The sequence below is a fragment of the Manis javanica genome, chromosome 10 (genome assembly GCF_040802235.1).
Source record: "Manis javanica isolate MJ-LG chromosome 10, MJ_LKY, whole genome shotgun sequence".
Classification (NCBI taxonomy): Eukaryota; Metazoa; Chordata; class Mammalia; order Pholidota; family Manidae; genus Manis; species Manis javanica.
In genome coordinates this window covers 22,116,677-22,143,278 of record NC_133165.1, presented here as the reverse complement: position 1 = coordinate 22,143,278, position 26,602 = coordinate 22,116,677, and the positions used below count along the sequence as shown (strand labels likewise).

The following is a 26,602-nucleotide window of genomic DNA, read 5'->3' as shown; positions in this document are numbered from 1 at the left end:
AACGCATCTCCTAGAGCAAGTGAAACAAAAGCAAAAATGAATTCATGGGACTACATCAAACTAAAAAGTTTCTGTATGGCAAACGACACCATCAACAGAACAAAAAGGCATCCTACAGTATGGGAGAATATATTTGTAAATGACATATCCCACAAGGGGTTAACATCCAAAATATATAAGGAACTTACATGCCTCAACACCCAAAAAGCAAATAACCCAATTAACAAATGGGCAGAGGAATGAAGAGACAGTTCTCCAAAGAAAAAATTCAGATGGCAAACAGATACATGAAAAGATGCTCCACATCACTAACCATTAGGGAAATGCAAATTAAAACCACAATGTGATATTACCTTACACCAGTAAGGATGGCCAGCATCAAAAAGACTAAGAACAAAAAATGCTAGCGAGGATGTGGAGAAAGGCGAACCCTCCTACACTGCTGGTGGAATGTAAGCTAGTTGAACCATTGTGGAAAGCAATATGGAGGTTCCTCAAAAAACTAAAAATAGAAATACCATTTGACCCTGGAATCCCACTCCTTGGAATTTACCCAAAGAATACAACTTCTCAGATTCTAAAAGACATATGCACCCCTATGTTTATCGCAGCACTATTTACAATAGCCAATATATGGAAACAACCTAAGTGTCCATCAGTAGATGAATGGGTAAAGAAGATGTGGTACATATACACAATGGAATACTATTGGGCCATAAGAAAGAAACAAATCCTACCATTTGCAACAACATGGATGGAGCTGGAGGACATTATGCTCTGTGAAATAAGCCAGGCAGAGAAAGACAAATGCCAAATGATTTCCCTCTTCTGTGGAGTATAACAATGAAGCAAAACTGAAGGAACAAAATAGCAGCAGACTCAGAAACTCCAAGAAGGAACTAGTGGTTACCAAAGGGAGGGGTGTGGGAGGTCGGGTGGGGAGGGAGGGAGAAGGGGATTGAGAGGTATTATGTTTAGTACACATGGTGTGGGGTATCACGGGGAGAACAGTGTAGCACAGAGAAGGCACACAGTGGATCTGTGGCATCTTGCTGCACTGATGGACAGTGACTGCATTGGGTTATGGGTGGGGACTTGATAATATGGGTAAATGTAGTAACCACATTGTTTTCTCATGTAAAACCTTCATAAGAGTGTATATCAATCATACCTTAATAAAAAATTTAAAAAAAGATGTAAAGATTCTTTTGATGGCAGGGCACAACACAATGACACTCACATAGATGAAAGGCCAAACTCTTCTTACTTAGAGTTCCAAACAAGAGAAGGCTGCCAGCTAGGGTCAAACTGGGGTTTGTACCCAGGGACAGGGTGACAGCGAGCTGTAGCTGTACAGGTGGCAATTTATATATGGCAACCAGGATGGGGTTGGCTAGGTTTCCCAAGATCTCTGTGGAGTGGCCAATTCGAATAATTTTAGGCCGAGGGCATTCCTGCTACTCCTAGTTGTCTGGTACCTGGTCCTCTGAGCAATTACTGAAGGTGACTAGTGGCCCCAGAATATGTGAGCCCCATGAAGTGGCTGGGTTATGGATTTGATCACCTGCTCAAGAAGGAAAACTGGCCTCTAGCCAGGAACTCAAGAGTGGGTCAAGACAGCATTTTTAAAAAATCTGTATTCAAATTCACCCCTTGAATCTTGACATAACTTTTGAGCTCAATTATTTCAAGTATTTGAGTGACCTGAGTAACAGACTAGGCTTCCAGAAAGTAGGTGCAAGATGCCCTAAACAGAATAAGAAGCATTTTATTATGAGAGAAAAAAGGAAAAAAGCAAGTGGAAGCATAAGGAGTCCTTTATACACTAGCCCAAAAACAAGTTATTCATTTATATTGCAATAGCCAAGAAAACAGGTCTGCAATTTCTAGGGTCTCTAACAATATCTTGATGTAGTTGTAAAGTTCATAAAGGTATCAGGTACGTTTTTCATCAATAATATCTCATGTCAAAGTGGCAGGTCCAGCAGTTATTGTTGGGCTGCATCACCTGACAGTTCAGTAAGGTATATGTAAAGGTTAATGGCATTTTTTGTAGCCAAAGGGAAGGGAGAGTTGTGATGGTCAGGGTCAGAGACATGGTGGGAGGTCACGGTGGAAAGCTGGAGGGGTGGAACATGAGCGGGTGCTGGAGAATGAGAGATCCTCTTGCAGAGGGTTGAGGTGTAGACCTTTAAATGAGGTAGTTGCTCCTGGGGAAAGCAGTAGTTTTATATATATATACAGTAGCACAGATAGTGGTGCCCACTCTAATCTTCCTTTAGGCACAGAAGTGTAAAGGTGTACGTTTTGGCAGAGAATAAGGAGTATAGCAGATCATGGGATAAGCAAAGAGTGAGTTCACGAAATGTAATAGAAACCCTATACTGAAGGAAGAAACGTAATAAATACCCTTTGTTCAATTGGCCAGACCTTAGAAGAGGAAGTCCATGGATGTTGGTGGGTCAGTGGTCCACGTGTTCTGGGTAAAGTTATCTCCAGGTCAGGGGGCCAGGTCATCTCCAGTAGTGATGACTGGGGCTGGGGTAAAGTCATCCCTAGTGGTGAGTTCCAGGGCCAGGGTAGGGTCTTCGGGGATATGGGACTGGGGTACTCTTCCCAAGTAGATATGCACTAAGGCTGATGTGGATCCCAATTTTGTGACTTAATGGTCTAACAAGGCTGAGATACATTTGGAATTTGAAGGCAACATTAGGCCTGGGGGCTTGATTCACAAATAGCTTTTAATTCAAGGGGTTTTATGGTTGTACTGCTAACAAAAGTGATGTGTCACTGCTGTAATCTGTGACACTTCAATCTGTGACACTCTAATAATTAGACTAAAGCATTGGAACCCTACCAACACAACTGAAAATCCACTTAAGGTTGGTGGAAGCTAAAATCTCTCAACATTCCAAGGCTTTGCCTAGATAACAGATGACAGGGGTTGTGTTGAAAACAGGTTTTGAGTTATATGGACTGATTTGGGCATATGCTGTTAATAGGTACAGACTGTTTGCTAAGTAAAATACCTGTGGCTGTGACTGAACCTCTACCATCAGCTTGCAGTCAGACCCCCAATTTAGATAATCATTATGGGTTGTTTGTCTCTGTTGTCAGTTCCGCTGGTGACGGAAAAGCCAGCAAGGTCTTCGGGCTGAAGGGCTTGCATTAGCCATACTCATCTGCATGACCGCCACATTTGCTATGCTTGGTTGAAACAAGGTTTATTTGAAGGACTTGGGCCTCCAGAGAGCAAACCAGTGAAATCACCCAAACCAGGAGTAACAAGACCAATCTGCCAACATAATGTTGTGGCAGTCTTTTGTTGCCTAATGTTTATTTTCAAAGTTGTCTGATTTAATCAATGAGATAGGGTACTGATTCCATTATTAACTCCAAATATGATTTTAATTTACTAAGTAGAGTTTTCTAGCTCTCTTTGCAGTCTACACTGTCTTTGGGAATGGTCCTGGGGCACTAATTTTAGTTTCTTGTAGGATGTCAGAGATGAGAGCTTGAATTAATTATCTACCCTTTATAGCCTGAATATTGAAGACATTTTTATGGGTGTTGGAAGCTCAAGATACCCAGTAAATAGTTAATGTGTCCCAATATAAATTAAAACTTGACCTTCAAGGATTCAAACTTATTACAGATATGGCCTATTTAATGACTCGTTCTCATACTGCTTTCCCATTTGGCAGCTCAATTTTGCCTGTTGTTCAACCTGAAAAGAATGAATGGAGCCTCACAGTGGCTTACTACAACTTGAATGAACTTACTAAGTCCATCAAATCATCAATTGATAAATATCTTGCTATTACACATTTGGCTAATGTATTTTACTAAGTATCTATTCCACAGGTCATAATCCCTTTGGTGAAGACTGAGAGCAGGATTCGCAATAAAATTTTTGTAGTGTTCCCCTTCCTCAAGGGGACCCAGCTTTCCTTTCATTCAGAGGGTTCTGGGTCTGTAAATTGGATCAAGTTTGGGAATCGATTGAGGGGCCGTGACTCTGTTTTTATGTTTCATGTTAGACTTTTGTTCATTTGGCCTAGGATTTTTCTGCTTATACAGACTAAGTAAAAGTTTAGTAGTCTTCCTATCTATTTTAATTCTAGGAACACCATGTTCAACTAGTCAATGCCGTTTAAGTCTGCACAGTTCAGACTATTCTGATTGCTGCTTGGACGCTGCTGCCCCCTACAGGAACCACGGCCATCCTGCTGCTGGTGGTTGCGGGTGGCCACTTGGTGCCTGCCAGCCTGGGATCCGCTTACCCCCACTGCCTTTAGGCTTCCCAATTCAGTGACTGCATTTCCCACTCTAAGGTCTGCCCTGTAAAGAAGAGCAATCACAGAGTTCTTCACAGATGCCAGAGCCCCGCCTCCAACCCCAACAAATTTATTTCTCATAGTATTTGTGGAAAGTATGTATAAAAGTATATTCTTGACACTCCCAGTGTGGATGAATGGTTCTTAAAATGACAAATCTATTCTAACATTCCAATCTCCCTAACCTTCTGAATCCCTTCACCTACATTAAACCAAGGTGGGTATGGAGTTTCTAATTGACCCAAGGTGAGACATCTTTTAGTCCAAGTCCAACTAACCAACCAAATAAACTGTCAGAGCTCCTCTGACTCCCTGAACTTTAACAATAAATACAGAATCTTTGCTTCATGTGCCCATATCAATAAATTCAGTCTGATCAACTTCATGGTCCTTCCACCATTATCCCATATCTTTGGTATCCATTCCCACACATGGGGAATTATGTGGACTGTTTGTATCCAACCTCGAGTTTTTTTAAGGTATTATTGATATACACTCTTATGAAAGTTTCACATGAAAAACAATGTGGTTACTACATTCACCCTTATTATCGAGTTGCCTCCCCTACCCCATTGCAGCCACTGTCCATCAGTGTAGTAAGATGCTACAGAGTCACTACATGTCTTCTCTGTGCTACACTGTCTTCCCCTTGCCCCCACCCCATACCATGTGTACTAATCATAATACCCCTCAATCTCCTACCACTCCCTCTCCCACCCCTCCCCTTTGGTAACCACTAGTCCCTCTTGGAATTTGTGAGTCTGCTGCTGTTTTGTCCCTTCAGTTTTGTTTTATTGTTATGCTCCACAAAAAAAGGAATACATTTGGTACTTGTCATTCTCTGCCTGGCTTATTTCATTGAGCATCATATGCTCCGGCTCCAGCCATGCTGTGGCAAATGGTAGGATTTGCTTCTTTCTTATGGATGTAAAGTATTCCATTGTGTATATGTATCACATCTTCTTTATCCATTTATCTACTGATGGACAGTTAGGTTGCTTCCATATCTTGGCTATTGTAAATACAGGGACATATATTTACAATATACAGCATATACTACTGTAAATATAAGTATATGCCATGATAAACATAGGGGCACACATGTCTTTTTGAATCTGAGAAATTGTTTTCTTTGGGTAAATTCCTAGGAGTGGAATTCCTGGGTCAAATGGTATTTTTACTTTCAGATTTTGAGGAACTTCTACATTACTTTCCACAATTGATAAACTAGTTTACATTCAACCAGCAGTGTATGAGGGTTCCCCTTTCTGCACATCCTCGCCAGCATTTGTTGTTGCTCATCTTTACAATGCTGGCCATCCTAACTGATGTGAGGTGATATCTCATTGTGATTTTAATTTCCATTTCCCTGATAATTAGCAATGTGAAGCATCTTTTCCTGTGCCTGTTGGCCATGTGAATTTCTTCTTAGGAGAAGTGTCCATTCATATCCTCTGCCCATTTTTTAGTAGGTTTATTTGCTTTTCCATTGTTGAGGTGTATGAGTTCTTTATATATTTTGGATGTTAACCCCTTGTTGGATATGTCATTTACAAATACATTCTCCCATACTATAGGATGCCTTTTTGTTCTGCTGACAGTGTCCTTTTGCTGTACAAAAGTTTTTTAGCTTGATATAGTCCCATTTGTTCATTGCTGTTTGTGTTCCCCTGCCTGAAGAGAGGCGTTCAGGAAAAGTTGCTCATGTTAACATTCAAGAGAGTTTTGCCTATGTTGTCTTCTAAGAGTTTTATGGTTTCAAAACATACATTCAGATCTTTGATCCATTTTGAGTTTACTTTTGTGTATGGGGTTAGACAATAATCCAGTTTCATTCTCTTGCATGTAGCTGTCCAGTTTTGTCAACACCAGCTGTTGAAGAGACTGTCATTTCCCCACTGTATGTCCATGGCTCCTTTATCATATATTAATTGACCATATATGCTTCCATTTATATTGGGACTCTCTAGTCTGTTCCAATGGTCTATGGGTCTGTTCTTGTGCCAGCACCAAATTGTCTTGATTACTGTGGCTTTGGAGTAGAGCTTGAAGTCAGGGAGCGTAATCCCTGTCCCCCACCCCCCACCGCTTCATTCTTCCTTCTCAGGATTGCTTTGGCTATTCGGGGTCTCTTGTGATTCCATATGTAGTTTAGAACTATTTGCTCTAGTTCATTGAAGAATTCTATTGGTATTTTGAGAGGGATTGCATAGACTCTGTAGATTGCTTTAGGCACTATGACCATTTTGACAATATTAATTCTTTCTATCCAAGAGCACAGGATGTTGTTTCCATTTACTGGTATCTTCTTGAATTTCTCTCATGATTGTCTTTTAGTTTTCAGGGTATAGGTCTTTCACTTCCTTGGTTCAGTTTATTCCTAGGTATTTTATTCTTTTTGATACAATTGTGAATGGAATTGTTTCCCTGATTCCTCTTTCTGCTATTTCATCACTAGTGTATAGGAATGCAACAGATTTCTGTGTATTAATGTTGTATCCTGCAACTTTTCTGAATTCACTTATTAGATCTAATAGTTTTGGAGTGGAATCTGTAGGGTTTTTTATGTACACTATCATGTCATCTACAAACAGGGACAGTTTAACTTCTTCCTTGACAATCTGGATGCCTTTTATTTCTATGTGTTGTCTGAGTGCCGTGGCTAGGACCTCCAGTACTATGTTGAATAAAAGTGGGGAGAATGGGCATCCTTATCTTGTTCCTGATCTTAAAGGATAAGCTTTCAGCTTCCTCCTCATACTCAACTGCTGTTAGGTATGATGTTGGATGTGGGTTTGTCATATGTGGCCTTTATTATGTTGAGGTACTTGCCCTTTATAACCATTTTGTTGAGAGTTTTTATTATGAATGGATGTTGAATTTTGTCAAATGCTCTTTCAGCATCTATAGAAATGATCATGTGGGATTTTTTTTGTTGTTGATGTGGTGGATGATGTTGATGGATTTTCTAATGTTGTACCATCCTTGCACCCCTGGAGTAAATCCTCCTTCATCATGGTGTATGATCTTTCAAACGTTTTTTTGCATTCAATTTGCTAATATTGTGCTCAGGATTTTTGCATCTATGTTCATCAGTCATATTGGTCTCTTAATTTCTTTTTTTGTGGGGTGTTTTCCTGATTTTGGTATTAGGGTGATGCTGGCCTCGTGGAATGAGTTTGGTAGTATTCCCTCCTCTTCTACTTTTTTGAAAACTTCAAGGAGGATGGGTATTAGGTCATCACTAAACGATAAAATTCAGCAGTGAAGCTATCTGGTCCAGGTATTTTGTTCTTGGGTAGTTTTTGATTATCAATTCAGTTTTGTTGATGGTAATTGGTCTATTCAGATTTTGTTTCTTCCTGTGTCAGCCTTGGAAGGTGTATTTTTCTAGAAAATGTCCATTTCTTCTAGGTTATCCAGTTTATAAGAATAAAAATTTTCATAGTATTCTCTAATAATTCTTTGTATTTCTGTGGTGTTCATCATGATTTCTCTTTTCTCATTTCTGATTCTGTTTATGTGAGTAGACTCTCTTTTTTTTCTTGATAAGTCTGGCTAGGGTTTATCTATTATGTTAATTTTCTCAGAGAACCAGCTCTTGCTTCCATTGATTCTTTCTATTGTTTTATTCTTCATGATTTTATTTATTTCTGCTCTAGTCCTTATTATGTCCCTCCTTCTACTGACTTTGGGCTCATTTGTCCTTCTTTTTCTAGTTTTGCTAGTTATGAGTTTAGACTCTTCATATGAGATTGTTCTTCTTTCCTGAGGTATGCCTGTATTGCAAAATACTTCCCTCTTAGCACGGCCTTTGCTGGGTCCCACAGATTTTGCAGTGTTGCATTATTGTTGTCATTTGTCTCCATATATTGCTTGATCTCTGTAGTTATTTGGTCATTGATCCATTTGTTATTTAGAAAGCATATAATTAAGCCTCCACGTGTTTGTTGTATTTTTCATTTACTTCATATAATTTATTTTTAGTTTCATACCTTTGTGGTATGAGAAGCTGGTTGGTACAATTTCAATCTTTTTGAATTTATTGAGGTTCTTTTTGTTTATGACCTATTTGTGAAAATTTTCCATAGTTTATGGACCTATTTGTGAAAATGTTCCATGTGCACTTGAGAAGAATGTGTACCCTGCTGCTTTTGGGTGGAGTGTTCTGTAAATGTCTGTTAGGTCCATCTTTTCTAATGTGTTGTTCAGTGCCTCTGTCTCTTTACTTATTTTCTGTCTGGTTGATCTGTCCTTTGGAGTGAGTACCATGTTGAAATCTCCTAAAATGAATGCATTGCATTCTATTTCCCCCTTTAATTCTGTTAGTATTTGTTTCACACATGTAGGTGATCCTGTGTTGGGTGCATATGTACTTATAATGGGTATATCCTCCTCTTGGACTGACCCCTTTATCATTATGTAATGACCTTCTTTGTCTCGTTACTTTCTTTGTTTTGAACTCTATTTAGTCTGCTACAAGTACTGAAGGACCTGTTTTTTTCTCCCTATTAGCTGCATGAAATATCTTTTTCCATCTCTTTACTCTCAGTCTGTGTATGTCTTTGGGTTTGAAGTGAGTCTCTTGTAGGCAGCATATAGACAGGTCTTGTGTTTTTATCCATTCAGTGACTGTCTGTCTTTTGATTGGTGTATTCAGACCTTTTACATTTCAGGTGGTTATCGATATGTATGTACTTATTGCCATTGCAGGCTTTAGATTCATGGTTACCAAAGGTTTAGGGGTAACTTACTTACTATCTAACAGTCCAATTTAACTCACTATTACATCGCTATTACAAACACCATCTAAAGGGTTTCCCCCCCCACCTTTTTCTTCCTCCTCCATTATTTATATATTAGGTGTCATATTCTGTACTCTTCGTCTATCCCTTGACTGACTTTGGGGGTAGTTTATTTAATTTTGCATCTGCTTAGCAATTAATTGTTCTACTTTCTTAACTGTGGTTTTATTTCCTCTGGTGACAGCTATTTAGCCTTAGGAACAGTTCCATCTATAGCAGTCCCTCCAAAATACACTGTGGAAATGGTTTGTGGGAGGTAAATTCTCTCAACTTTTGCTTACCTAGAAATTGTTTAATTCGTCCTTCAAATTTAAATGATAATCTTGCCAGGTACGGTATTCTTGGTTCCAGGCCCTTCTGCTTCATTGCATTAAATATATCATGCCACTCCCTTCCAGCCTGTAAGATTTCTGTTGAGAAGTCTGATGATAGCCTGATGAGTTTTCCTTTGTATGTGATCTTTTTTCTGTCTCTGGATGCTTTTTATAGTCTGTCCTGATCCTTGATCTTTGCCATTTTAATTATTATATGTCTTGATGTTGTCTTCCTTTTGTCCCTAGTATTTGGAGATCTGTGCACCTCCATGGCCTGAGACACCATCTCCTTCCCCCGATTGGGGAAGTTTTCAGCAATTACCTCCTCAAAGACACTTTCTATCCCTTTTTCTCTCTTCTTCTTCTGGTACTCCTAAAATGCAAATATTTCTCTGTTTGGATTGGTCGCATGGTTCTCTCAATATTCTTTCATTCCTCGAGATCCTTTTTTTCTCTCTGTGTTCCTCAGCTTATTTGTACTCCTCCTCTCGAATTTCTATTCCATTTACCATCTCCTCCACTATATCTAATCTGTTTTTAAATCCCTCCATTGTATGTTTAATTTCTGATACTGTATTCCATAATGAATGGATCTCTGAGCAGAATTCTTCTCTAAGTTCTTGAATATTTTTCTTACCTCCATGAGCATGTTTATGATTTTTATTTTGAAATCTCTTTCAGGAAGATCGATGAGTTCTGTTTCACTTGACCCTTTTTCTGGTGTTTGTGGGAGTCTGGTTTGAACCAGGTTCCCTTGACATTTTATATTTGTAGGTGGCGCCCTCTAGTGCCCAGAAGCTCCACTCTTTGTAGCTGCTCAGCCCCTGGGAGTAGGAAAGTGCTGTTTCCTGCTTCCTGGCTGCTGGGCCTGTCTCCACTGCCAGAACCCAGTGGCCGAGCACACAGATGTAAGCCTCTATGCTTTGCAGCTGCCATGGATGGCACCCCCCAAATTATTATCCTTAAGTGCTAACCCCAGTTTGGCAATATTTGAAAATGGGGCCTTTGGCAAGTAGCTAGGGTAGATTAGATCATGAGAGAAGCTCCCTAGTGATGGGATTTGTGGCCTTCTGAAAAGACAAAGAGAAATGTCTGTGTGAACCCACTTAATAAAGGCCATGTGAGGCTATAGTGAGAAGGTGGCCATTGGCAAACTAGGAAGACAGCCTTCACCAAAACCTGACCAAGTCAGAGCATTGTTCTCAAATTCTATCCTCCAGAACTGTGAGAAATGAGTTTCAGTTTTCCAGCTGCCCAAGCTGTAGTATTTTGTTATGGCAGTCTAAGCTAACATATACATAAACACAGTTATTGGCATAGTATTCTTTTTTTTGTCAGATGATCTAATCTAAGAGAAACAAGGCAGCAGAATTGTTCTACCCCCAGTTCTTGGTCTCTAATACCATTCTCTAGAAAAAGCAACCAGGGATACATGGAGGAATGTCTGATTCTAGGACCGAAGAAAGAAAGAATACAAGATGAATCTGGAGCAACTTGTAGTGCCAGAAAGCAAGGAAATGTTCAAAAAACAAAAACATAAAGTAAGGAAGTATTCAAAAACAAATGTGCTTTCTAGGACCAAGAAAGATAGTAGCTAAGAACTAAAAATATCTAAATATAAACTGTGAACCATAGTTAAAAATAATGCATACTATTGGTTTATTAATTATAACAATGCATCATGCTAATATAAACTTTCAATAATTGAAGTTGGTGTGTGGTATATGGTACTCTGTACTGTATTCTCAATATTTCTGTAAATCTAAAATGGTTCTAAAAAACAAAGTATATTAAAATATATATTATATCAACTGTTTATTTGCATGTGTTTTGAAATTTTTTTAAAGTAAAGTTCTCCATTATAGTCTATTTTTTGTATCTTTTTTAATTGCAATGTAGTTAATATACAATATAATCTTGGTTTCAGATGTAGAACAAGGTCATTAGATAATAGCAAACATTACTAAATGCTCATATTACAATTTGGTTATATTCTTTATGCTACACTTCCATTCCTGTGACTAATTTATGATTTCAAGTTTGTACCTCTCTTTATCCCCCTCACCTATGTCACCCATTCCCTTAACCCCTCTCCCTTATAGTAACCAACAGTCTGTTCACCAATAGCAAAGATTCTGAGTGTGGTTCTTAAGTCAGCAGTAAAATTATCAACTGAAAACATATTAGAAAGGCAATTTCTTGTATCCTATTATAGATCTACTGAATCAGAAACTCTGAAATTGGAAACAATTTGTGTTTCAACAAGCTCCCCAGGTGATTCCAATATATTCTAAAATTTGAGAACCAGTATATCATTGGCTTTCCATTAAAAAAATTGAATAAAAAACATAGTCAAAAATTGAAGTAGTGACTCTATAGCATCTTACTATGCTGATGGAAAGTGACTGTAATGGGATATGTGGTGGGGACTTGATAATAGGGGGGAGTGTAGTAACCACAATATTGCTCATGCAAACTTGAGCATAAGATTATATATCAATGATACCTTAATAAAAAAAACAAAAAATATATTCAAAAATGGATGAGACAAAATTCAAATCTTAACTCAATCATTTCTTTGCTCTGTGATTTTGTCATTAAAATCACTAAGTTTCAATTTCCTCATTTTTGAAATAAGGCTAATACTGCTTAACCCACACATTTCTTATGAGTATTAAATTAATGCATGGAGAAGGCTTTTAAACACTGAGGACACATAATGAAGCTGTTCAGTTTCTGATTCCTTTACCAGTTCTTATTAACACCAGGTTAATGGGGCTCTGTTGTCAAAGTTACATGTCTTAGCTTCTTCACAAATATGGAGACTCAAGAAATGTAAACAAAGGGTAAAAATAAGGAAAAGAGAAGTGCATATTAGTTGCATTTTAGTACCTAGCACTATTTCTTAATTCTTTTCAGATACTAGGAGATTCTTATTCTTATCTGACATTACATAGATCCATGTTCATGGAGAATCCAAAAATTTCAAATGAAATACTAAATTCAGCTATTTCTGGTTAATCTGGAGGGCAAAAAATAAGACATGACCCAGCACATAGAATTTAAATATTTACTTTAACCTGACTTTAGAGTTTAAAGTAAGTTTAAATGTAGACTTAGTACATTTCTTGTAGTGTTAAAGGCAGGGTAATTGTCAGTAATGCAGAAGCTGAGTAGGGGCATAAGTAGATGGAGCAATTAGAAGCCAATCACCGTAATTAATAACAAAGCACAACACAGTCAATAGCAAAGTTTAGAATTGATCCTATGCAAATTAATTTAGAAGACTTATAGAAGATTCATAGTCAAGAGCTAATGAATAATACAAACTGGTATTTTGGCTTCATGAATGTAAATACAAGTATGTAAATTATACTGTGACTCTAATATGTTCAATGCAGTTGTTTGATAGAATGAGCATTAGATTGCTTTAGCTTTTGAAATAAATCACTTTTAAGGAAGGGAAACAATTACTGTGTAACTTGTAATGTAATGGAGATATAGTTTGTTTCAGAGAGATTCTGTTGATTATTTCAGAAATAATCTGTCTACATGATCATTGCCAGACATTTTACAGGCATGATAGTCATGGTTGCATCAGGGAGGCTGAACCACTAGGTATGATGCAGAGTAAGTGATTTCTTATCAACATTAAACTTTGCCCAGTATATGGGGGCCGGTGGAGAACTCTACAGAAGGTTGTTTCTTTCAAGCCAGGAAGTGGCCCTAAGACCACCGTAGGTTAGCATGACGTGGAGAAAAGTTGACACAAACCAGGGGAAAGCCAGAAAAATTTGGCATGCTCAAGAAACACTGCGACCCACATGAGCAAACAGAGACTACATCTGTCTTTCCCCACACTCCTGCTTTCTGGATCTGGGTGATAAGCAGAAAAGTTGGTGCCTACACCACAGATCTGCTCCCTTCCCTGGCCCAGGACTCACAAAAGCTGAGGGCCTGACGGCTGTCCCACAAGGCAAACTAGCCTGTCAGCACAGCTTGGTGGGCTTTGGCCATGCTTGGCGCTCAGCATCTTCAGAGCACAGTGGATACTGCTTTGCTTCTGCCTTCCAAATTTTGCGCATTTCCTCTTGTGGTTAACCCTGACCCAAACTGTGTAGAGAAGGAAATTCTGGGAAATGTTCCAGCTTAACCACTTAACAGCATAATTCCACCTTAAGGAGATTTTGATAGCTTCTTTCCAAATAATGGAGGGCCTCGGGCTAAAATAGTCAGTGAGGCCCTGCAGGAGCCTCTACTAGGAGTCAGAAGGCATAGCACTGGGACATCAACTCCATCTTCTGGGTGTGTGACTTGGAAAAGGTCAATGCATAGCATCATACATTTAGGAGCCCTGCCATGAACAGTAAATGAAATTATGAATATAAACCATCTAGGGCAGTTTCTTACTCACAGTAGGTGCTCAATAAATAGGATATTTTAATCAGACTGAGAAAAAAATCTGTGCCTTAAAACATGGGGAACATGAATTTTATCTTTAACTTTAAGCTATGCATGACTTGGTATTCACCCAAAAATGTAATTGAACTATAAAAACAATTCTATGTAATCAATCTAAAATTGACCATATGCCCCCTTTCTGTTACAGAGAAAGTAATCACAGAAATAAACTGCTATTCATTTTACAGGTTTCGGTTCAGGAAATAAAGGAACTAATTCCATAAGAAAAATGAATTTTTTATAAAATCATCTTCTGTAATCATACTTAATAGTTATAACCAGAATAAAAAATTATCATCTTCTGTGATGGCTGATGGTAGGTTAATCACTAATTATCCCAAATTTCCTTTGTGTAAAGCATTATGGGATGAAACAGTTGGGGACTTCTGTTTATGCCATTACCATTATCCTTTGTCTTCAGGGTATTCTCTTCCTAACTGTAAGTAGTCAGTGAAAGCACTCATGAATATTCATATGCACCCTTGCCTTTTACAGTTAACACTTGACTTTTCCTCATGGACCCATCCTTGTTCCTGTGTTTGAAAAGTGTCACTATTGTACTTTTCAATCATTCTCGAAAGGAAATTATAATAGATATTTTTTGATCACTAGTGGGTGCTAGAACTGTGATTATTATTTTACATTCTTTTTTATGAAATTGAAGCTCACAGTTCAATAACTTTCCCTGACTTTAACATTCATGATTCCCTGGTTCATTATGCTGTGATCAAGAAGTTTACAGTTTTGCTTATAGTTACCCAGCAATTCTACAGGCATGAAAACCAAAGAAGTAAAGGACAAACCTATACAGTGAGGAACTATGTACCAGAACAGGGAAGATTATAGAAACAAGAGTGAGTGCTTGACCATTTTGTGGTTAATACGAACAATTTGAAGACAATAACCTGGAGAAACAAACAAAAGATTATTTGCAAAAAAAGAGAGAGACAAGTCCTATCATACAGAGAGAGCTTTTCTCAATCCTAATACTTAGGACGGTTGGGGTGGGGGTGGGGTCTACTACATATATTCAAAGAAATCCAACATCATCTCAAGTTACTTTAAACTTGACAAGATATAAAAAAGTCCAGAAATTATCCAGTGGCTGACTATTCATCTAGCTTTGTTAAGAATAAACTGATTTTGCCAATATAAGAATCCCATGTCTTTGTAAACAGTGTTGACTGACTTCCTTTGAATTTTTATGTCCTCTTTTAATTTGCCTTTCCAGAACCATACTGTGGTCATTACTGAAACCAGTAGACTTGTATTAGGTAACACAGTGTTAAAACATTGTGTAAGAAGTCTTTTGAATAGTAAGACTGATGTTCAATTACATTAATCCATGCATTCAACCTGCAATCAGCTTCTCCAATTCCACAAAATCAAAGAAGCTATGGAGGGCTGTGGAGTTAAGTGGTAATTTTTTGTCAAGTAAAAATGTATTCAATGATGAGAATGTTAGATACATTTAGACATATACAGATATAGTATATATTATGAGAACGTTAGATACATTTAGACATATACAGATATATATCATATATTGTATATTATATATTATATTATATATCTCTGGACCACTGGGCAAAATATTTCTTTAAAGTTTCTTTATTTTATGGTAGCCTTCTGACTAGCTTTGGGATATCAGCTTGAATTAAATTGCTAATCCATGTCTCGTTGTAAAAAAAAAAGTCTTTTGATTTTTTACTTAAAGAGTAGGGACTTAAAGACAGATTTTTTTCTGTGAACTCAAACATGGCATATTTACTTATGTGTTAGCAAGACACTAAAATTAATTGTAAATAACTGTTTAGGCTATGCTCTAGGTCAGATTTCTGTTTAGAGAATGCTACACTTTTGATGAATGCTGGAAAACTATACAGAATGGTTAACAGATTCTTGAAATTTACTTGCAGTTCATGGAAACGTTTAAACAGGGGTTTAAGAAGATTTGTCCAGCAGGCTTTTATTAAGGTTGAGGACTTCTAAATATGTTGTCATCATTTGCTATGTATTCAATAACTTTTTATATAGCAGAGTAAGAATGGGAGTTTTATAAGGGCAAGAACAAAAACTTACGAAAGGATACATAATCAATAAACCTTTAGAACCTCTACTATAGCTCAAGAAAATAACTGATCTTTATGGTTGTTTCTAATTTTAAACTTGCATGATTCTATGAAAAACTTGATGACTTTGTGAATACTAATTTAATGAAAAATTTTGCATTGAACATTTATGCAGTGCTGGAAGCTGTGGCTGTATACATGCAAGTTCAATAATATTTATGACTGTGTTGGGCAGAAAAATGGCCTTCCAAAAAGGTCCATGTTCCAATCCCCAGAATTTATGATATTATGCTATATTACAAAGGTAAGTTACAGTGACAAAGGTAAAGTTACTAATCATTTTATTCTAAAATAGGAAGATTTTCCTGGATTATCCAGATGGGCCAAATGTAACCACAAATGTCCTTACAAGAGAGAGGCAGAAGTGATGGGATGTAAGAAAAACCTAAGAACCATTGTTGGCTTTGAAGATGAAAAGATGCCCAAGGATGAAAGATATGGGCAGCTTCTACAAATGAGAAAGTGAGGCTCCCCTAGATCCTCAACAAAGGAACAGAGCCCTCCCAACACCCTGATTTTAGCCCGCCATGACTCACTTCAAGTATCTGACATCCAGGTCTGTAAGAAGAAATTCATGTCATTTCAAGCCACTAAATTTTGGTAATTTGTTACAATAGCAACAGAATACTAATACAGACTCTGTGACATAACTCTGCTATAATAACGGTAATCAGAGCCTACAATGGATTATAAAGCAGAATCCTTCATTCAGTTCATGGTAGTGATGGAGGAAGTCAAGAAGAGGTTTCCCAGTGGAGTGACAGATCCCATAGCTGAGTTTCAAGAACGAGTAGGATTCGTGAGAAGCAAACATGGGAGAAAACTGTCCTAAGCAGAGAGATCATCATATGCTAAAGTTCAAGGAGGCAGGAAAACATGGACTGTTTCCAAGTGTCTAAAGCACTGGGGGAAATACACAGGGCTGGATGCATGATTTGTCTGTATGTCAGACAGAGGTGGGTGCATTTTATCCAAACAGGCAGAAGGAAACCTGGTGGAGAGGAGAGAATGAGTTCAGAAATTGGATAGGAGATATGATAAATTATTGACTTTAATTTCAAGGTTCTAATTGTTTCTGTATCTTTTGCAGTGGTGTTCTGGTAAACCAACTCTTAAAAAACAAGAAACAAAAACTCTGATGGGTAGCATTTGTCATTTTTGTCATGTAAATATCCCCACCATGGCTAATTACAGCATTGCATCGTTAGATGTACAGCTGTGAAGACCTGTGCAAATGGCTCTCACAGGCCCATAGGAGCAAGTCCCAGCACCTCACTTTTGTGTTTTCCAGTTAATAAACTCAGAAGAAAAAAAAAAAGAAGAATTGTGACTCTTTAATATGTTAATATTGATCCTCCCTGTCCCCCCAGCTCCCCGTCCCGCTTTGAACAGATTCAGAGATTTTTGGGTACATGAAGCTGCCCATTTTGGTGAATCGGGAGTTCATCTATTCAGCGAAATGCAATTAACCCAGTGGAAGAGATGGCAGCTCTATTATGGATCCTGCCTATTAGGAGTTTTTGTGTTGCCCTCTACAAATAGGAAGCATCTACTTGCCTTCTCTGTCTTGTAGGCTCTCTGCTTTTACAATGCTATTTTCTTCTACTGCAAATTATTTTTTTTCTGTATGCTATATGTAGCTCCACGGGGGAGCGTGTTCCTGGACAGGGGTGAATAAACCTGTGCGACTGAAATCATTCAAGTGAAAGGCAAGGCTGGGAGAAACCCTTTTACTGCTCACAAGGGGGCCCGGCTACGTTCGTTCGCTCTCTCCTTCCTCCCCCATCCATCTAGCTAAAGCCGGCTCGGTGCTCTCCAGTCTGTCCTGCAGCCCTGGCGGCCACAGCGCCCACTCACTTCTCCACCCTCCCCTTCTGGGAGGGACTCTGAGGGCAGACACCAGACCAGCTGTGCAGTGGATGGAAGGAGAGAACTGCCTCTCTCCACCCCTTGCCCTGGAGGCTGCAGGAAGCAGTGGTATATATGACACGCTAAGGCCAGGTGGGAAACTCTAGAAATTAACCCCACACTGTATCTGTCCCCACTATAGATATCTCATCTAAATAATTATGCTGACTCCATTCATTGATATCATTGTAGATGGTTTTCAGAGGAAATATAATACCTTCATTCTTTATAATTGTTTCAAACATTCATCCACGATTTCCCCACATATTGGGGCTTCCAATGACTGAAGGTTTTCTGTAAATACCTTCTATCACAACCAGCACACAGATAATAGTTGTTCTAAAGAGAAATAATGCTTAAAAGCTCATATAACCATAATCTCATAGTACATAAAGCTTCAGAACAATTTTAAGTTTAAAAACATTCCATGTCGTTATTCCTTAATTTATTCTAGGGGAGACATTGTTAAAAATAAAATAAGCAATAAAATGCTTCAAGTTTATATAGATAACAAAGCTTGGAGTGAAGAGGTCAACAGGAAATATCAAATTAATTACTTGTTAAACACATAATTGTACAAGGTTTCTATTTCGATCCATGAATTGTTCAATTAGTACTTTGCAGAAGAAGGTAAAATTGTGGAAAGCCTAGATGCAACTTCAGTTAAACATGAGAAGCTCAAAATTTGTGACAAATTCACACAGTTTTGAAAACTCCTATTTTGTTTTCATATTACATTTTCTTCCATCTCCTCTGCAATATTGGTGGTTATTTTTATTGTACCTATATTTCTTCTGTAAAAAAGGGAATGTTCCTGCAATGTCAACAGTATTTGTGAGCCCTGAGTAGTTCCTCAGTGTTTCATCCAAACCAGCCATCAGCCGCTGAAGGGATCGCTAGTTAGATGCATTTTAATTCCTTTTTTTAAATATTCCTAAGCATCACCAGCAACTTTTGTTATTTGGGATCTCTGTGAAAGGAGTAGATAAATATGTTCTGCTTCTGACTCATAACTATTAGCAGACTAGCTTTCTCTAATCAGTGAAGAGTTTTATCCCATATTAAAAAAATATCTCATTATTTACTTAGAAATAAGATAATATCCAAGTGATGGTTTCAAGGTGTAGATGTTTTTTTTTAATTATGAAAAAAAGACACCGTTATGTCAGTTTTCCATTCTGACCATTAAGGACATACTGAAGGAAGCTATGCCAAGGAGCTTGAGGAAATGAAAATATTTGCTTTTGCCAGCTTTTTGCCCCCACTTCCTGAGCACTGACTGTGCGTGTGTTCTGTGTTGCGCTGAGTGCTAGGGGAAGGAGAAAAAGAGCACAGAAAGTAATTAATATTTGCTGAGTAAACAAACAGGAAATTAGAAAACAGGAGTTTTCAGAAAATGGTATAACTACAGGATCCATAGAATATGCACAGGATACATAGAATATGCAAAAAAGAACAGTAATATGGGCTCTCTTATAATTGAGTCAGGAAAAATAGCATGGACCATCAAAAGATAAAATAACTTTTCCCTAAGTGGGGCCATGAAAGATTTCACAGAGGAGAAAGTGTTTCAGCACATTGTTATGTGAACCAAAGTTACACTGGACCCTCAAATTGTGAATGAACTCAAGGAGCAATGTAAAGAAAGTCCTTAAACTTCATTAGATAATTAGAATTTTTAAAAAATCCAGAAACTTTATTTGATATCTAAAGTAAAAATATCAAACTTCATTTGATAAATTAGAAGTAATAGCTTATAAGTAGGCCTAAGATGGATTCTGACATTGAGGCATAGCCTAGAACTAAGACTAAAACAAGACCGTTAATGCCGAAAAGGATTGTGTAGAGTTCAAATTTCCAGGCATCATTTGCTCTGATTACAAAAGAATGTCTTATTTTCATTAAGTATTCAAATTATATTGAGTCAGACCCCACAGTCTTTATTTCCAGAATTTCCAGAACCACCACTACCACCTCTACCACCAACTTTTCCCCATAATTAAATACCCTCAAAATCTCTTCTACTCTCTCTGTAGTATATACAAAAAATAATATTGCTTTTATAACCACCCACTGCTCCTGGGTGCAAACCTCCCACAATGGTGACAGTAGCTGTGATTACCTCCTGACCACGTTAACTTCTCTCCTTCACTAACCCCTCCCTATTCTGCAACATAATCCTGGGAGCAATCTTTTCCCAGGAGGACTGACATCAGAAGTAGCCACTTTTGTAAGGGAAAAGCAGATCCTCTGTGCAAAGGGACTATCTTTCCCATGGTTCCACTGGGACAACCAAATCGTACATTGTTTAACAGCCAGATACCAAGGCATTTTTGCTAGTCAGTCTACACCTAGGGAATTGATAAGGTAATTTATGTTAAGATGACTAAGTGACACCCAGTTCCTCTTCAGTTTCTCCTCTAAAGAGAGGGACAGAACTACATTTCCCTTAGTCTTGGCAGTTTTTGTTTCCAAATCACTGTGAGCAATATGGTAAAAATGCAGGCAACTTATCTTCTCAAGAGCAAAAATAAGTAATAAAGTCATAAGGCACTATAAACCCACACTTATTTCCAGAAGAAACACTCTTTAAAGGAGAAACTACTAAAACTGCAACAGTTAATAATTTCTCTATAAAACATACATAGTATAGATCAAACCATTGGGCACTTCCAGCCTCAAACACCTGTTTCAATAGAGGATATTTAACTTTCATTTATATAACTTAGAGAACCACAAACGTGTCTTTTCTTTATTTGCTTTACTGCAGGAAGTGTCATTTGTTTGTTTCCCAAAACAGTCACCCTAAAGATCAATTCAAACTTCAAATTCCAGAATTCACCTTCCAAATTAAAAGTCAGTTTTTAATTTCTTATGATTGAGACTTTTCAAAAATTAGGGTCCAGATGTAATCATAACTCCCAACTGAGTGTTGAAAGCAAACGAAAATGAATACTAGAACCAGGCTTTCCATCTAAGCAAAGATGAGAAGAGAACAGTGGAAGTTCAGAAGCGTCAACAGAAGATGGGATAAAATGTGTGAGTAGGAATCCAATCCCTTGGAAATTTGATGTGTCATAACAGCAAGTCAGCTACTAGAAAATATAAATGGAGCTGTGATGCCAGAGGACAAGGCAAGTCCTTAGAAGAGACGTATAAACAGAACACGATTCTGGTTACAGGAAGTTCAGTTATCATGGCCAGAGTAGAGCCACCCACAAATTCAATGTGATGCTTAATTGTCCATAGTTTTGATTGGTTTCATGTCTTACATGTAGCTTAACCCATGGGCAGAGATTGTGCAGTGAGGCAAGAATCCAGGGAGATCAAAAAACTAATATATCTTCTAATATTAATGCTATGATTTAGAAGTCAAAGTCCTCTACTTGTTTTCAAGAGCTTCAACAACATACTCCAAGTACAGATTTTCTTATGTGCTAAATTTAATAAGTGCTATTAAAATGCATCTTCTAAATCATATTCTATATTATAATAGGCTCTTATTAGATTTAGATTCTTATTTAAGGTCATGACATTATTTCCTATGCTTCGTTGTGCTAGTACTACTATAAACGCAATTTTCTTGGATAAATCAAGCTGTGTAACTCAGGCAGAATGTTTCCCTCTAGCCCAGGGTAGAAATGTGAGTTCTTTCACAGCGGTCAGCCTAATTATCTTTTATTTTTATTCTTCCCATCAAAAGGGCACATTCAGACCTTTAAAAAGAGCTTATTAAAATAGACTTCTTACATTTACATATTTCAGTAATACTATACATACTATGAAAAAGCCAACAATATTACTATAAATCCTGTTAGAATTATTGACTTCTTTTATAAACAAAACTGTCAAAAAGTATTTCCTTTAGGGTGAAAAGCTCTGACCCTGTTGCCTCTTACTAGGCAACTTATTTTGTGGCACCCAACTGTCCACTCTTGGGTCACACTCCCCTATATACTAGAGTAGAAAAGGGAGAATGAATAAGTGGAATTTAAGACAACCTTCAAACCTCATTAAATGAAGAGCTTCAGCATACTTCCCTAATCAGAGTACTTCCCTAACGAAAGTCAAATCAATTGACTTTGAGTTTCTCTACTTTTTCTCCCAGAAGATTCTGAAGATAGGCAGCCCAATATGAAAAATGGCATGTGAGGTAGGATCAAAATACAGTATCCTCTGGGAAATTAATCTAAATTTAGTAATAAAGTGATAAGATTATGTATTACTGTTAAAACAATAACTCACATAATAACCCTGATCAGAAAGAAATGTTCCCCTTAGAAAAACAGCTGCCAGGATTTGTCTACCACCAAACTGACTAGCCAAATTTAAGTAAGGAAAGGACATATCAATGAAAGGAACAGGGTGGTAGGCATCTGGTGAATACTGGAAGTGTAGAAAAAAAAAAGTCTGTGTAAAAACCTTGTCTTTGCTCTTTTAAATGCCATCAAGAGGACATTAGACAACAGACTTTAAACGATCTGATCCCAGTAGCCAGCCGATAAGTCATCACTTCATGCCTTACAACAAGACAAAGCCGAGCAAACTGAAAATCTGTTTGGCTCTTAAACTATTAGAGACTATGTGTTACAGATTAAACCACCATGGCAAAATCTGAAGACACAGGCAAATTCAGTAAGAGACAGTCAAGGTCAGCTCACCTGGAACAGAAGCCACTGGACCCATAAACTGGTAGGAAAACTTGACATTGATTTTGCTGCACTGGGAGAAGTAATGTAGACCAGAGTGAAAAATGAAAATCTCCTGGGGACTAAACCTAGGAGAGGTCTCACATACATGGGATCCACCTCCAGAAAGTCCATTTCAGTGTGAAGAACCAAGACAGATCCATTCCAGATCTAACACTGTGAGATAGGCCCATAGTTTTCTCCATAATAAAGGCCTACTATCAGAGGCAAAGACATCCCCAGACTCTTCAGAGCTCAGAGAAAGGCATCTCTCCACTCCTGCCACACTTACTTAAAGAGAAAAAAAAAACTAAAAACACTTGTGAAGTCATATTGTAGGGAAAACAGGACAATTAAAAAGCTGAGATTGGTATAAAATTAGAGAATGCTCCCCCTTCTCCATATCTTATCAACACACTAAGAGAACTCTGGTATGATACAGGAGTAACTCTAACATACTGAGACATATTACAGACCACCACAATGAAGCAAATATCTCAATAAAGAGAGTCAAAGTCAAAAGAATTTTTTGGTTTCCCAGTACATGTAAAAGTTATGCTTATACTACACTGTAGTCTGTTAAATGTGCAATAGCTAATATTTAAAGTAACAATGCAATACCTTAATTTTAAAATACTTTACAGCTAATATATGCTCACCATTATCTGAGCTTTCACTGAGTTACAATCACTGATCACACATCACTATAACAAACATAACAGCAATGAAGAATTTTTAAATATTGTGAGAATTAACAAAACGGACACAGACATGAAGTGAGCAAATGCTGTTGGAACAATGGCGCTGACAAGCTTGCCCAACACAGGGTTGCCACAGACCTTTACTTTCTAAAATATACACTATCTGCAAAGCATAATAAAGTGAAGTGCAATAAAAGGAGGTATGCTGGTAACTAGTTTTATAACTACATAAACTATATATAGTTTTCTCATTCTTAATTAATCTAAAAAAATAACAGTTTAAGTGATAATGACAAAGTATTTTAACATGGATAAATGAAATGAATGATAGCAGTGAATTGGGAATACTCTGTTACAGGAACCTGCAGCATATGTGAAGCACATAGTGTTACCTGAAGGTAGGCGTGAAACAGTTACAAAAGTATATGACAACCTCTAAGACAAACGGCAAAAATAAATTGTCAATGAAGTATAACTGATATGGTAAAAAAGGAGAGAAAATGGAAACAAAGTACTCAATTAAGAACAGAGAAAGCTGAAAAAGGAGTAAGGATAAAAGAAAAAAAGATAAAAAACGTGATGAATATAAAGTTACAAAAATGTAGATATTAATTCAACTATGTCAATAATTACTTTAAATGTGAATGGTCTGACTATACTAATTAAAAGATAAAGAGATACCAAGCTAATATTAACAAATGAAAGTTAGAGTATCTATATTAATTTCAGAAAACTCAAAACAAAGGAAAGTTATCAGGGAGAAAGTGGCGCATTACAAAACGACTGACATTCATGCACCTAACAAAGTACCAAAATATATGAGTTAAAAATCATATAAAACTCAAAGAAAAAGTAGACAAGTCTACTAGTACACTTGGAAACTTCAAAACCCCTCTTTCAGTAACTGATATGTGAATCAGGCTAAAATTCATTAAGAACATAGTTGATATGAACAACACCATTATCAAATTTATATCATTGACATTTATAGACAGCTCCATCTAGTTACAGCAAAGTACACATTCTTAACAAACTTGCATGGAGTATTCTCCAGGATAGATCACATGCCGGAACCTAAAGCATGCTTCAACAAATCCAAAAGCATAGAAACCATGTAAATCATGTTTAATTAATTAAACTACAAATCAGTAACATAAAGATAGTGGAAAAATCTGAAATGATTTGGGAATTAAACAAATTAACACATGGTCAAAAATAAGTCTCAAAGGAAACAAAAATATTTTGAACTAAAGAAAACTGAAAATATAACATCAAAATTTGTGGGATGCAGTGCAAACAGGGCATAGAGGGAAATTTCTATCATTGCAAAAGAACAAAGAGCTAAAATCAATAACCACCTAAGCTCCTACGATGGGAGACTCGAGAAAGAAGAGTAATTTAAAGCCCAAACCAAGTAGAAGAAAATAAATAATAAATTTGGGGGAGAAATGAATGAAAATGAAGACAAGAATATAATAGAGAAACATGATATTTAAAATTGGTCCTTTTAAACATCTAGCTAGGCAAACCAAGAAAATAAAGAAGTTACAAATTACCAGTGTTAGAAATGAAAGAGAGGTCATCATTACTGATAATATGGATATTAAAAGAGTAACAAATTAACACTACAACAGTTTTACATCCACAAATTTGATAGCTTAGATGAATTGGACCAATTCCTTGAAGGGCAGAAATTATCACAACTCACACAAGGCAGAATAGGTAATCTGAACAGTCCATATATATTAAAGACATTTATCTAATAGTTCAAAACTTCAAAAAAAAGTAACAACCAGTACCAGCTGGTTTCACTGATATATTCTACCAAACATGAAAAGGAAGAAAAAACACCAATTTTCACAGTTTCTTCCAGAAGATTTTGTTTCCCACCTCCCTTAGCAGATAGCACACAGGCATGTGTCCTTCCCTCTGCAAACAAGACACTCCTTAGGAGACTATCCTTGGACAAACTAAACTTGAAAAGCCATGTGTCCAGTGAAAGATTTCATAGAAGTGGTAGGTATCCTTGTGGAGATGTCCAACAATCACCCATTCTTTTGGACTGGGGTACAAAGACAGTGTACCTGCCAAAAGGCTATTAAAATGACTTGAATAATATTTCTGATGGTGTAGCCTCCATGGATTCTGTAATCAGTCATAATTTTTTAAATTCTATTTCTGATTAAACTAGCTAAAGAGGGTTCTGTGGTTTGCAGCTAGACCACTGTGACAGATTCTTCTTACCCACAACCCTTTAATATTTGGCTGTACAAATGGGTCTGTTTGAAAAAGAAGATATGCTTCTCTTGTCAGCAAGCATTAAAATGTTCATGTGACAGCAGTGAGTTAATAGCATTTCCCTCCACAACAATCCCACATGGCACTGTGGCATAATTATGGATGGGCCAGCAAAAAAGAAAAATCGTAAGTTTGTAACTAGTCAGACCTGGGGTTCAATCCTTGCTCTGCCCTTTCTAGCTGAATCTTTATCTTTACCCATAAATACAGATGATAAAATCTACTGCCTCTGGAAGACACTATCACTTGCCTACTCAACAGCCATTTCTCCTTATTCTTGATTAACACAACTTTAATTTTATGCGGATACCAAGTAGCAGTTTTATTCCAGATAACATACCTTGATTGACAGTAATCCTTTTCCCATTTGCCAGTTAGTAATTGGTTTATTTTTTGATAAGTGGTATGACCCAGTTTTGTCCAAAGGAGCCTCACTGGATAGATACTTGAGATTTCTGGAAAAGACTTCACTCCCTGATAAAAATGAAAAGGAGAGCAAGATCAAGAGTGATAAGCTTTCTCTCATCCTGTCTTGAAGGACAGTTGTGTGAAGATGGAATACCTAGAATTAGAGCAACCACCTTAAAAGCCTGTATGACAGGAAGACCAGGAAAATGACAAGCTCATAGTGATGCCCACAGAGTTAAGCATCATTAATTCACTAAGCCATCGTCAGAAACACCTCCCTCCAGACCCACTGTTTCAGGAGGAAAAATAAACGCTTAATATGAAATCCAATTCCGGTTGGTTTACCTGCATCTAAAATAATTCTTATTGAAACGTTGCTTCACGGGGTTTTTATAAGGACTGAATAAGACAATATTTTTTAAATGACAGACAAACTAGCCGTCTGCTCTAACCCTTCCTATGGCTGTCTCACTCAGAGGGAAAGCCACCTACCTCACAAGGCTCATCATCTGTTCTCCACGCTGTGCATCACCGCTAAGTCCGACGGCAT

At 37.4% G+C, this 26,602-nt stretch overlaps 1 protein-coding gene across 6 annotated transcripts in view; it reads left to right on the top strand.

Annotated features, from left to right (window-relative positions):
- The window catches only part of LOC140843999 (eukaryotic peptide chain release factor GTP-binding subunit ERF3A-like), a 157,471-nt gene that overhangs the window by 78,766 nt on the left and 52,103 nt on the right, over positions 1-26,602 (top strand). For 2 of the 6 annotated variants that reach the window (XR_012122022.1, XM_073214846.1), the window contains one exon: positions 4,125-16,337. The exons of 2 other annotated variants lie outside the window; for them this stretch is intronic. The gene's annotated coding sequence lies outside the window, so the exon portion shown is untranslated. 2 more of the 6 variants (XR_012122020.1, XM_073214843.1) reach the window with 2 other exon arrangements.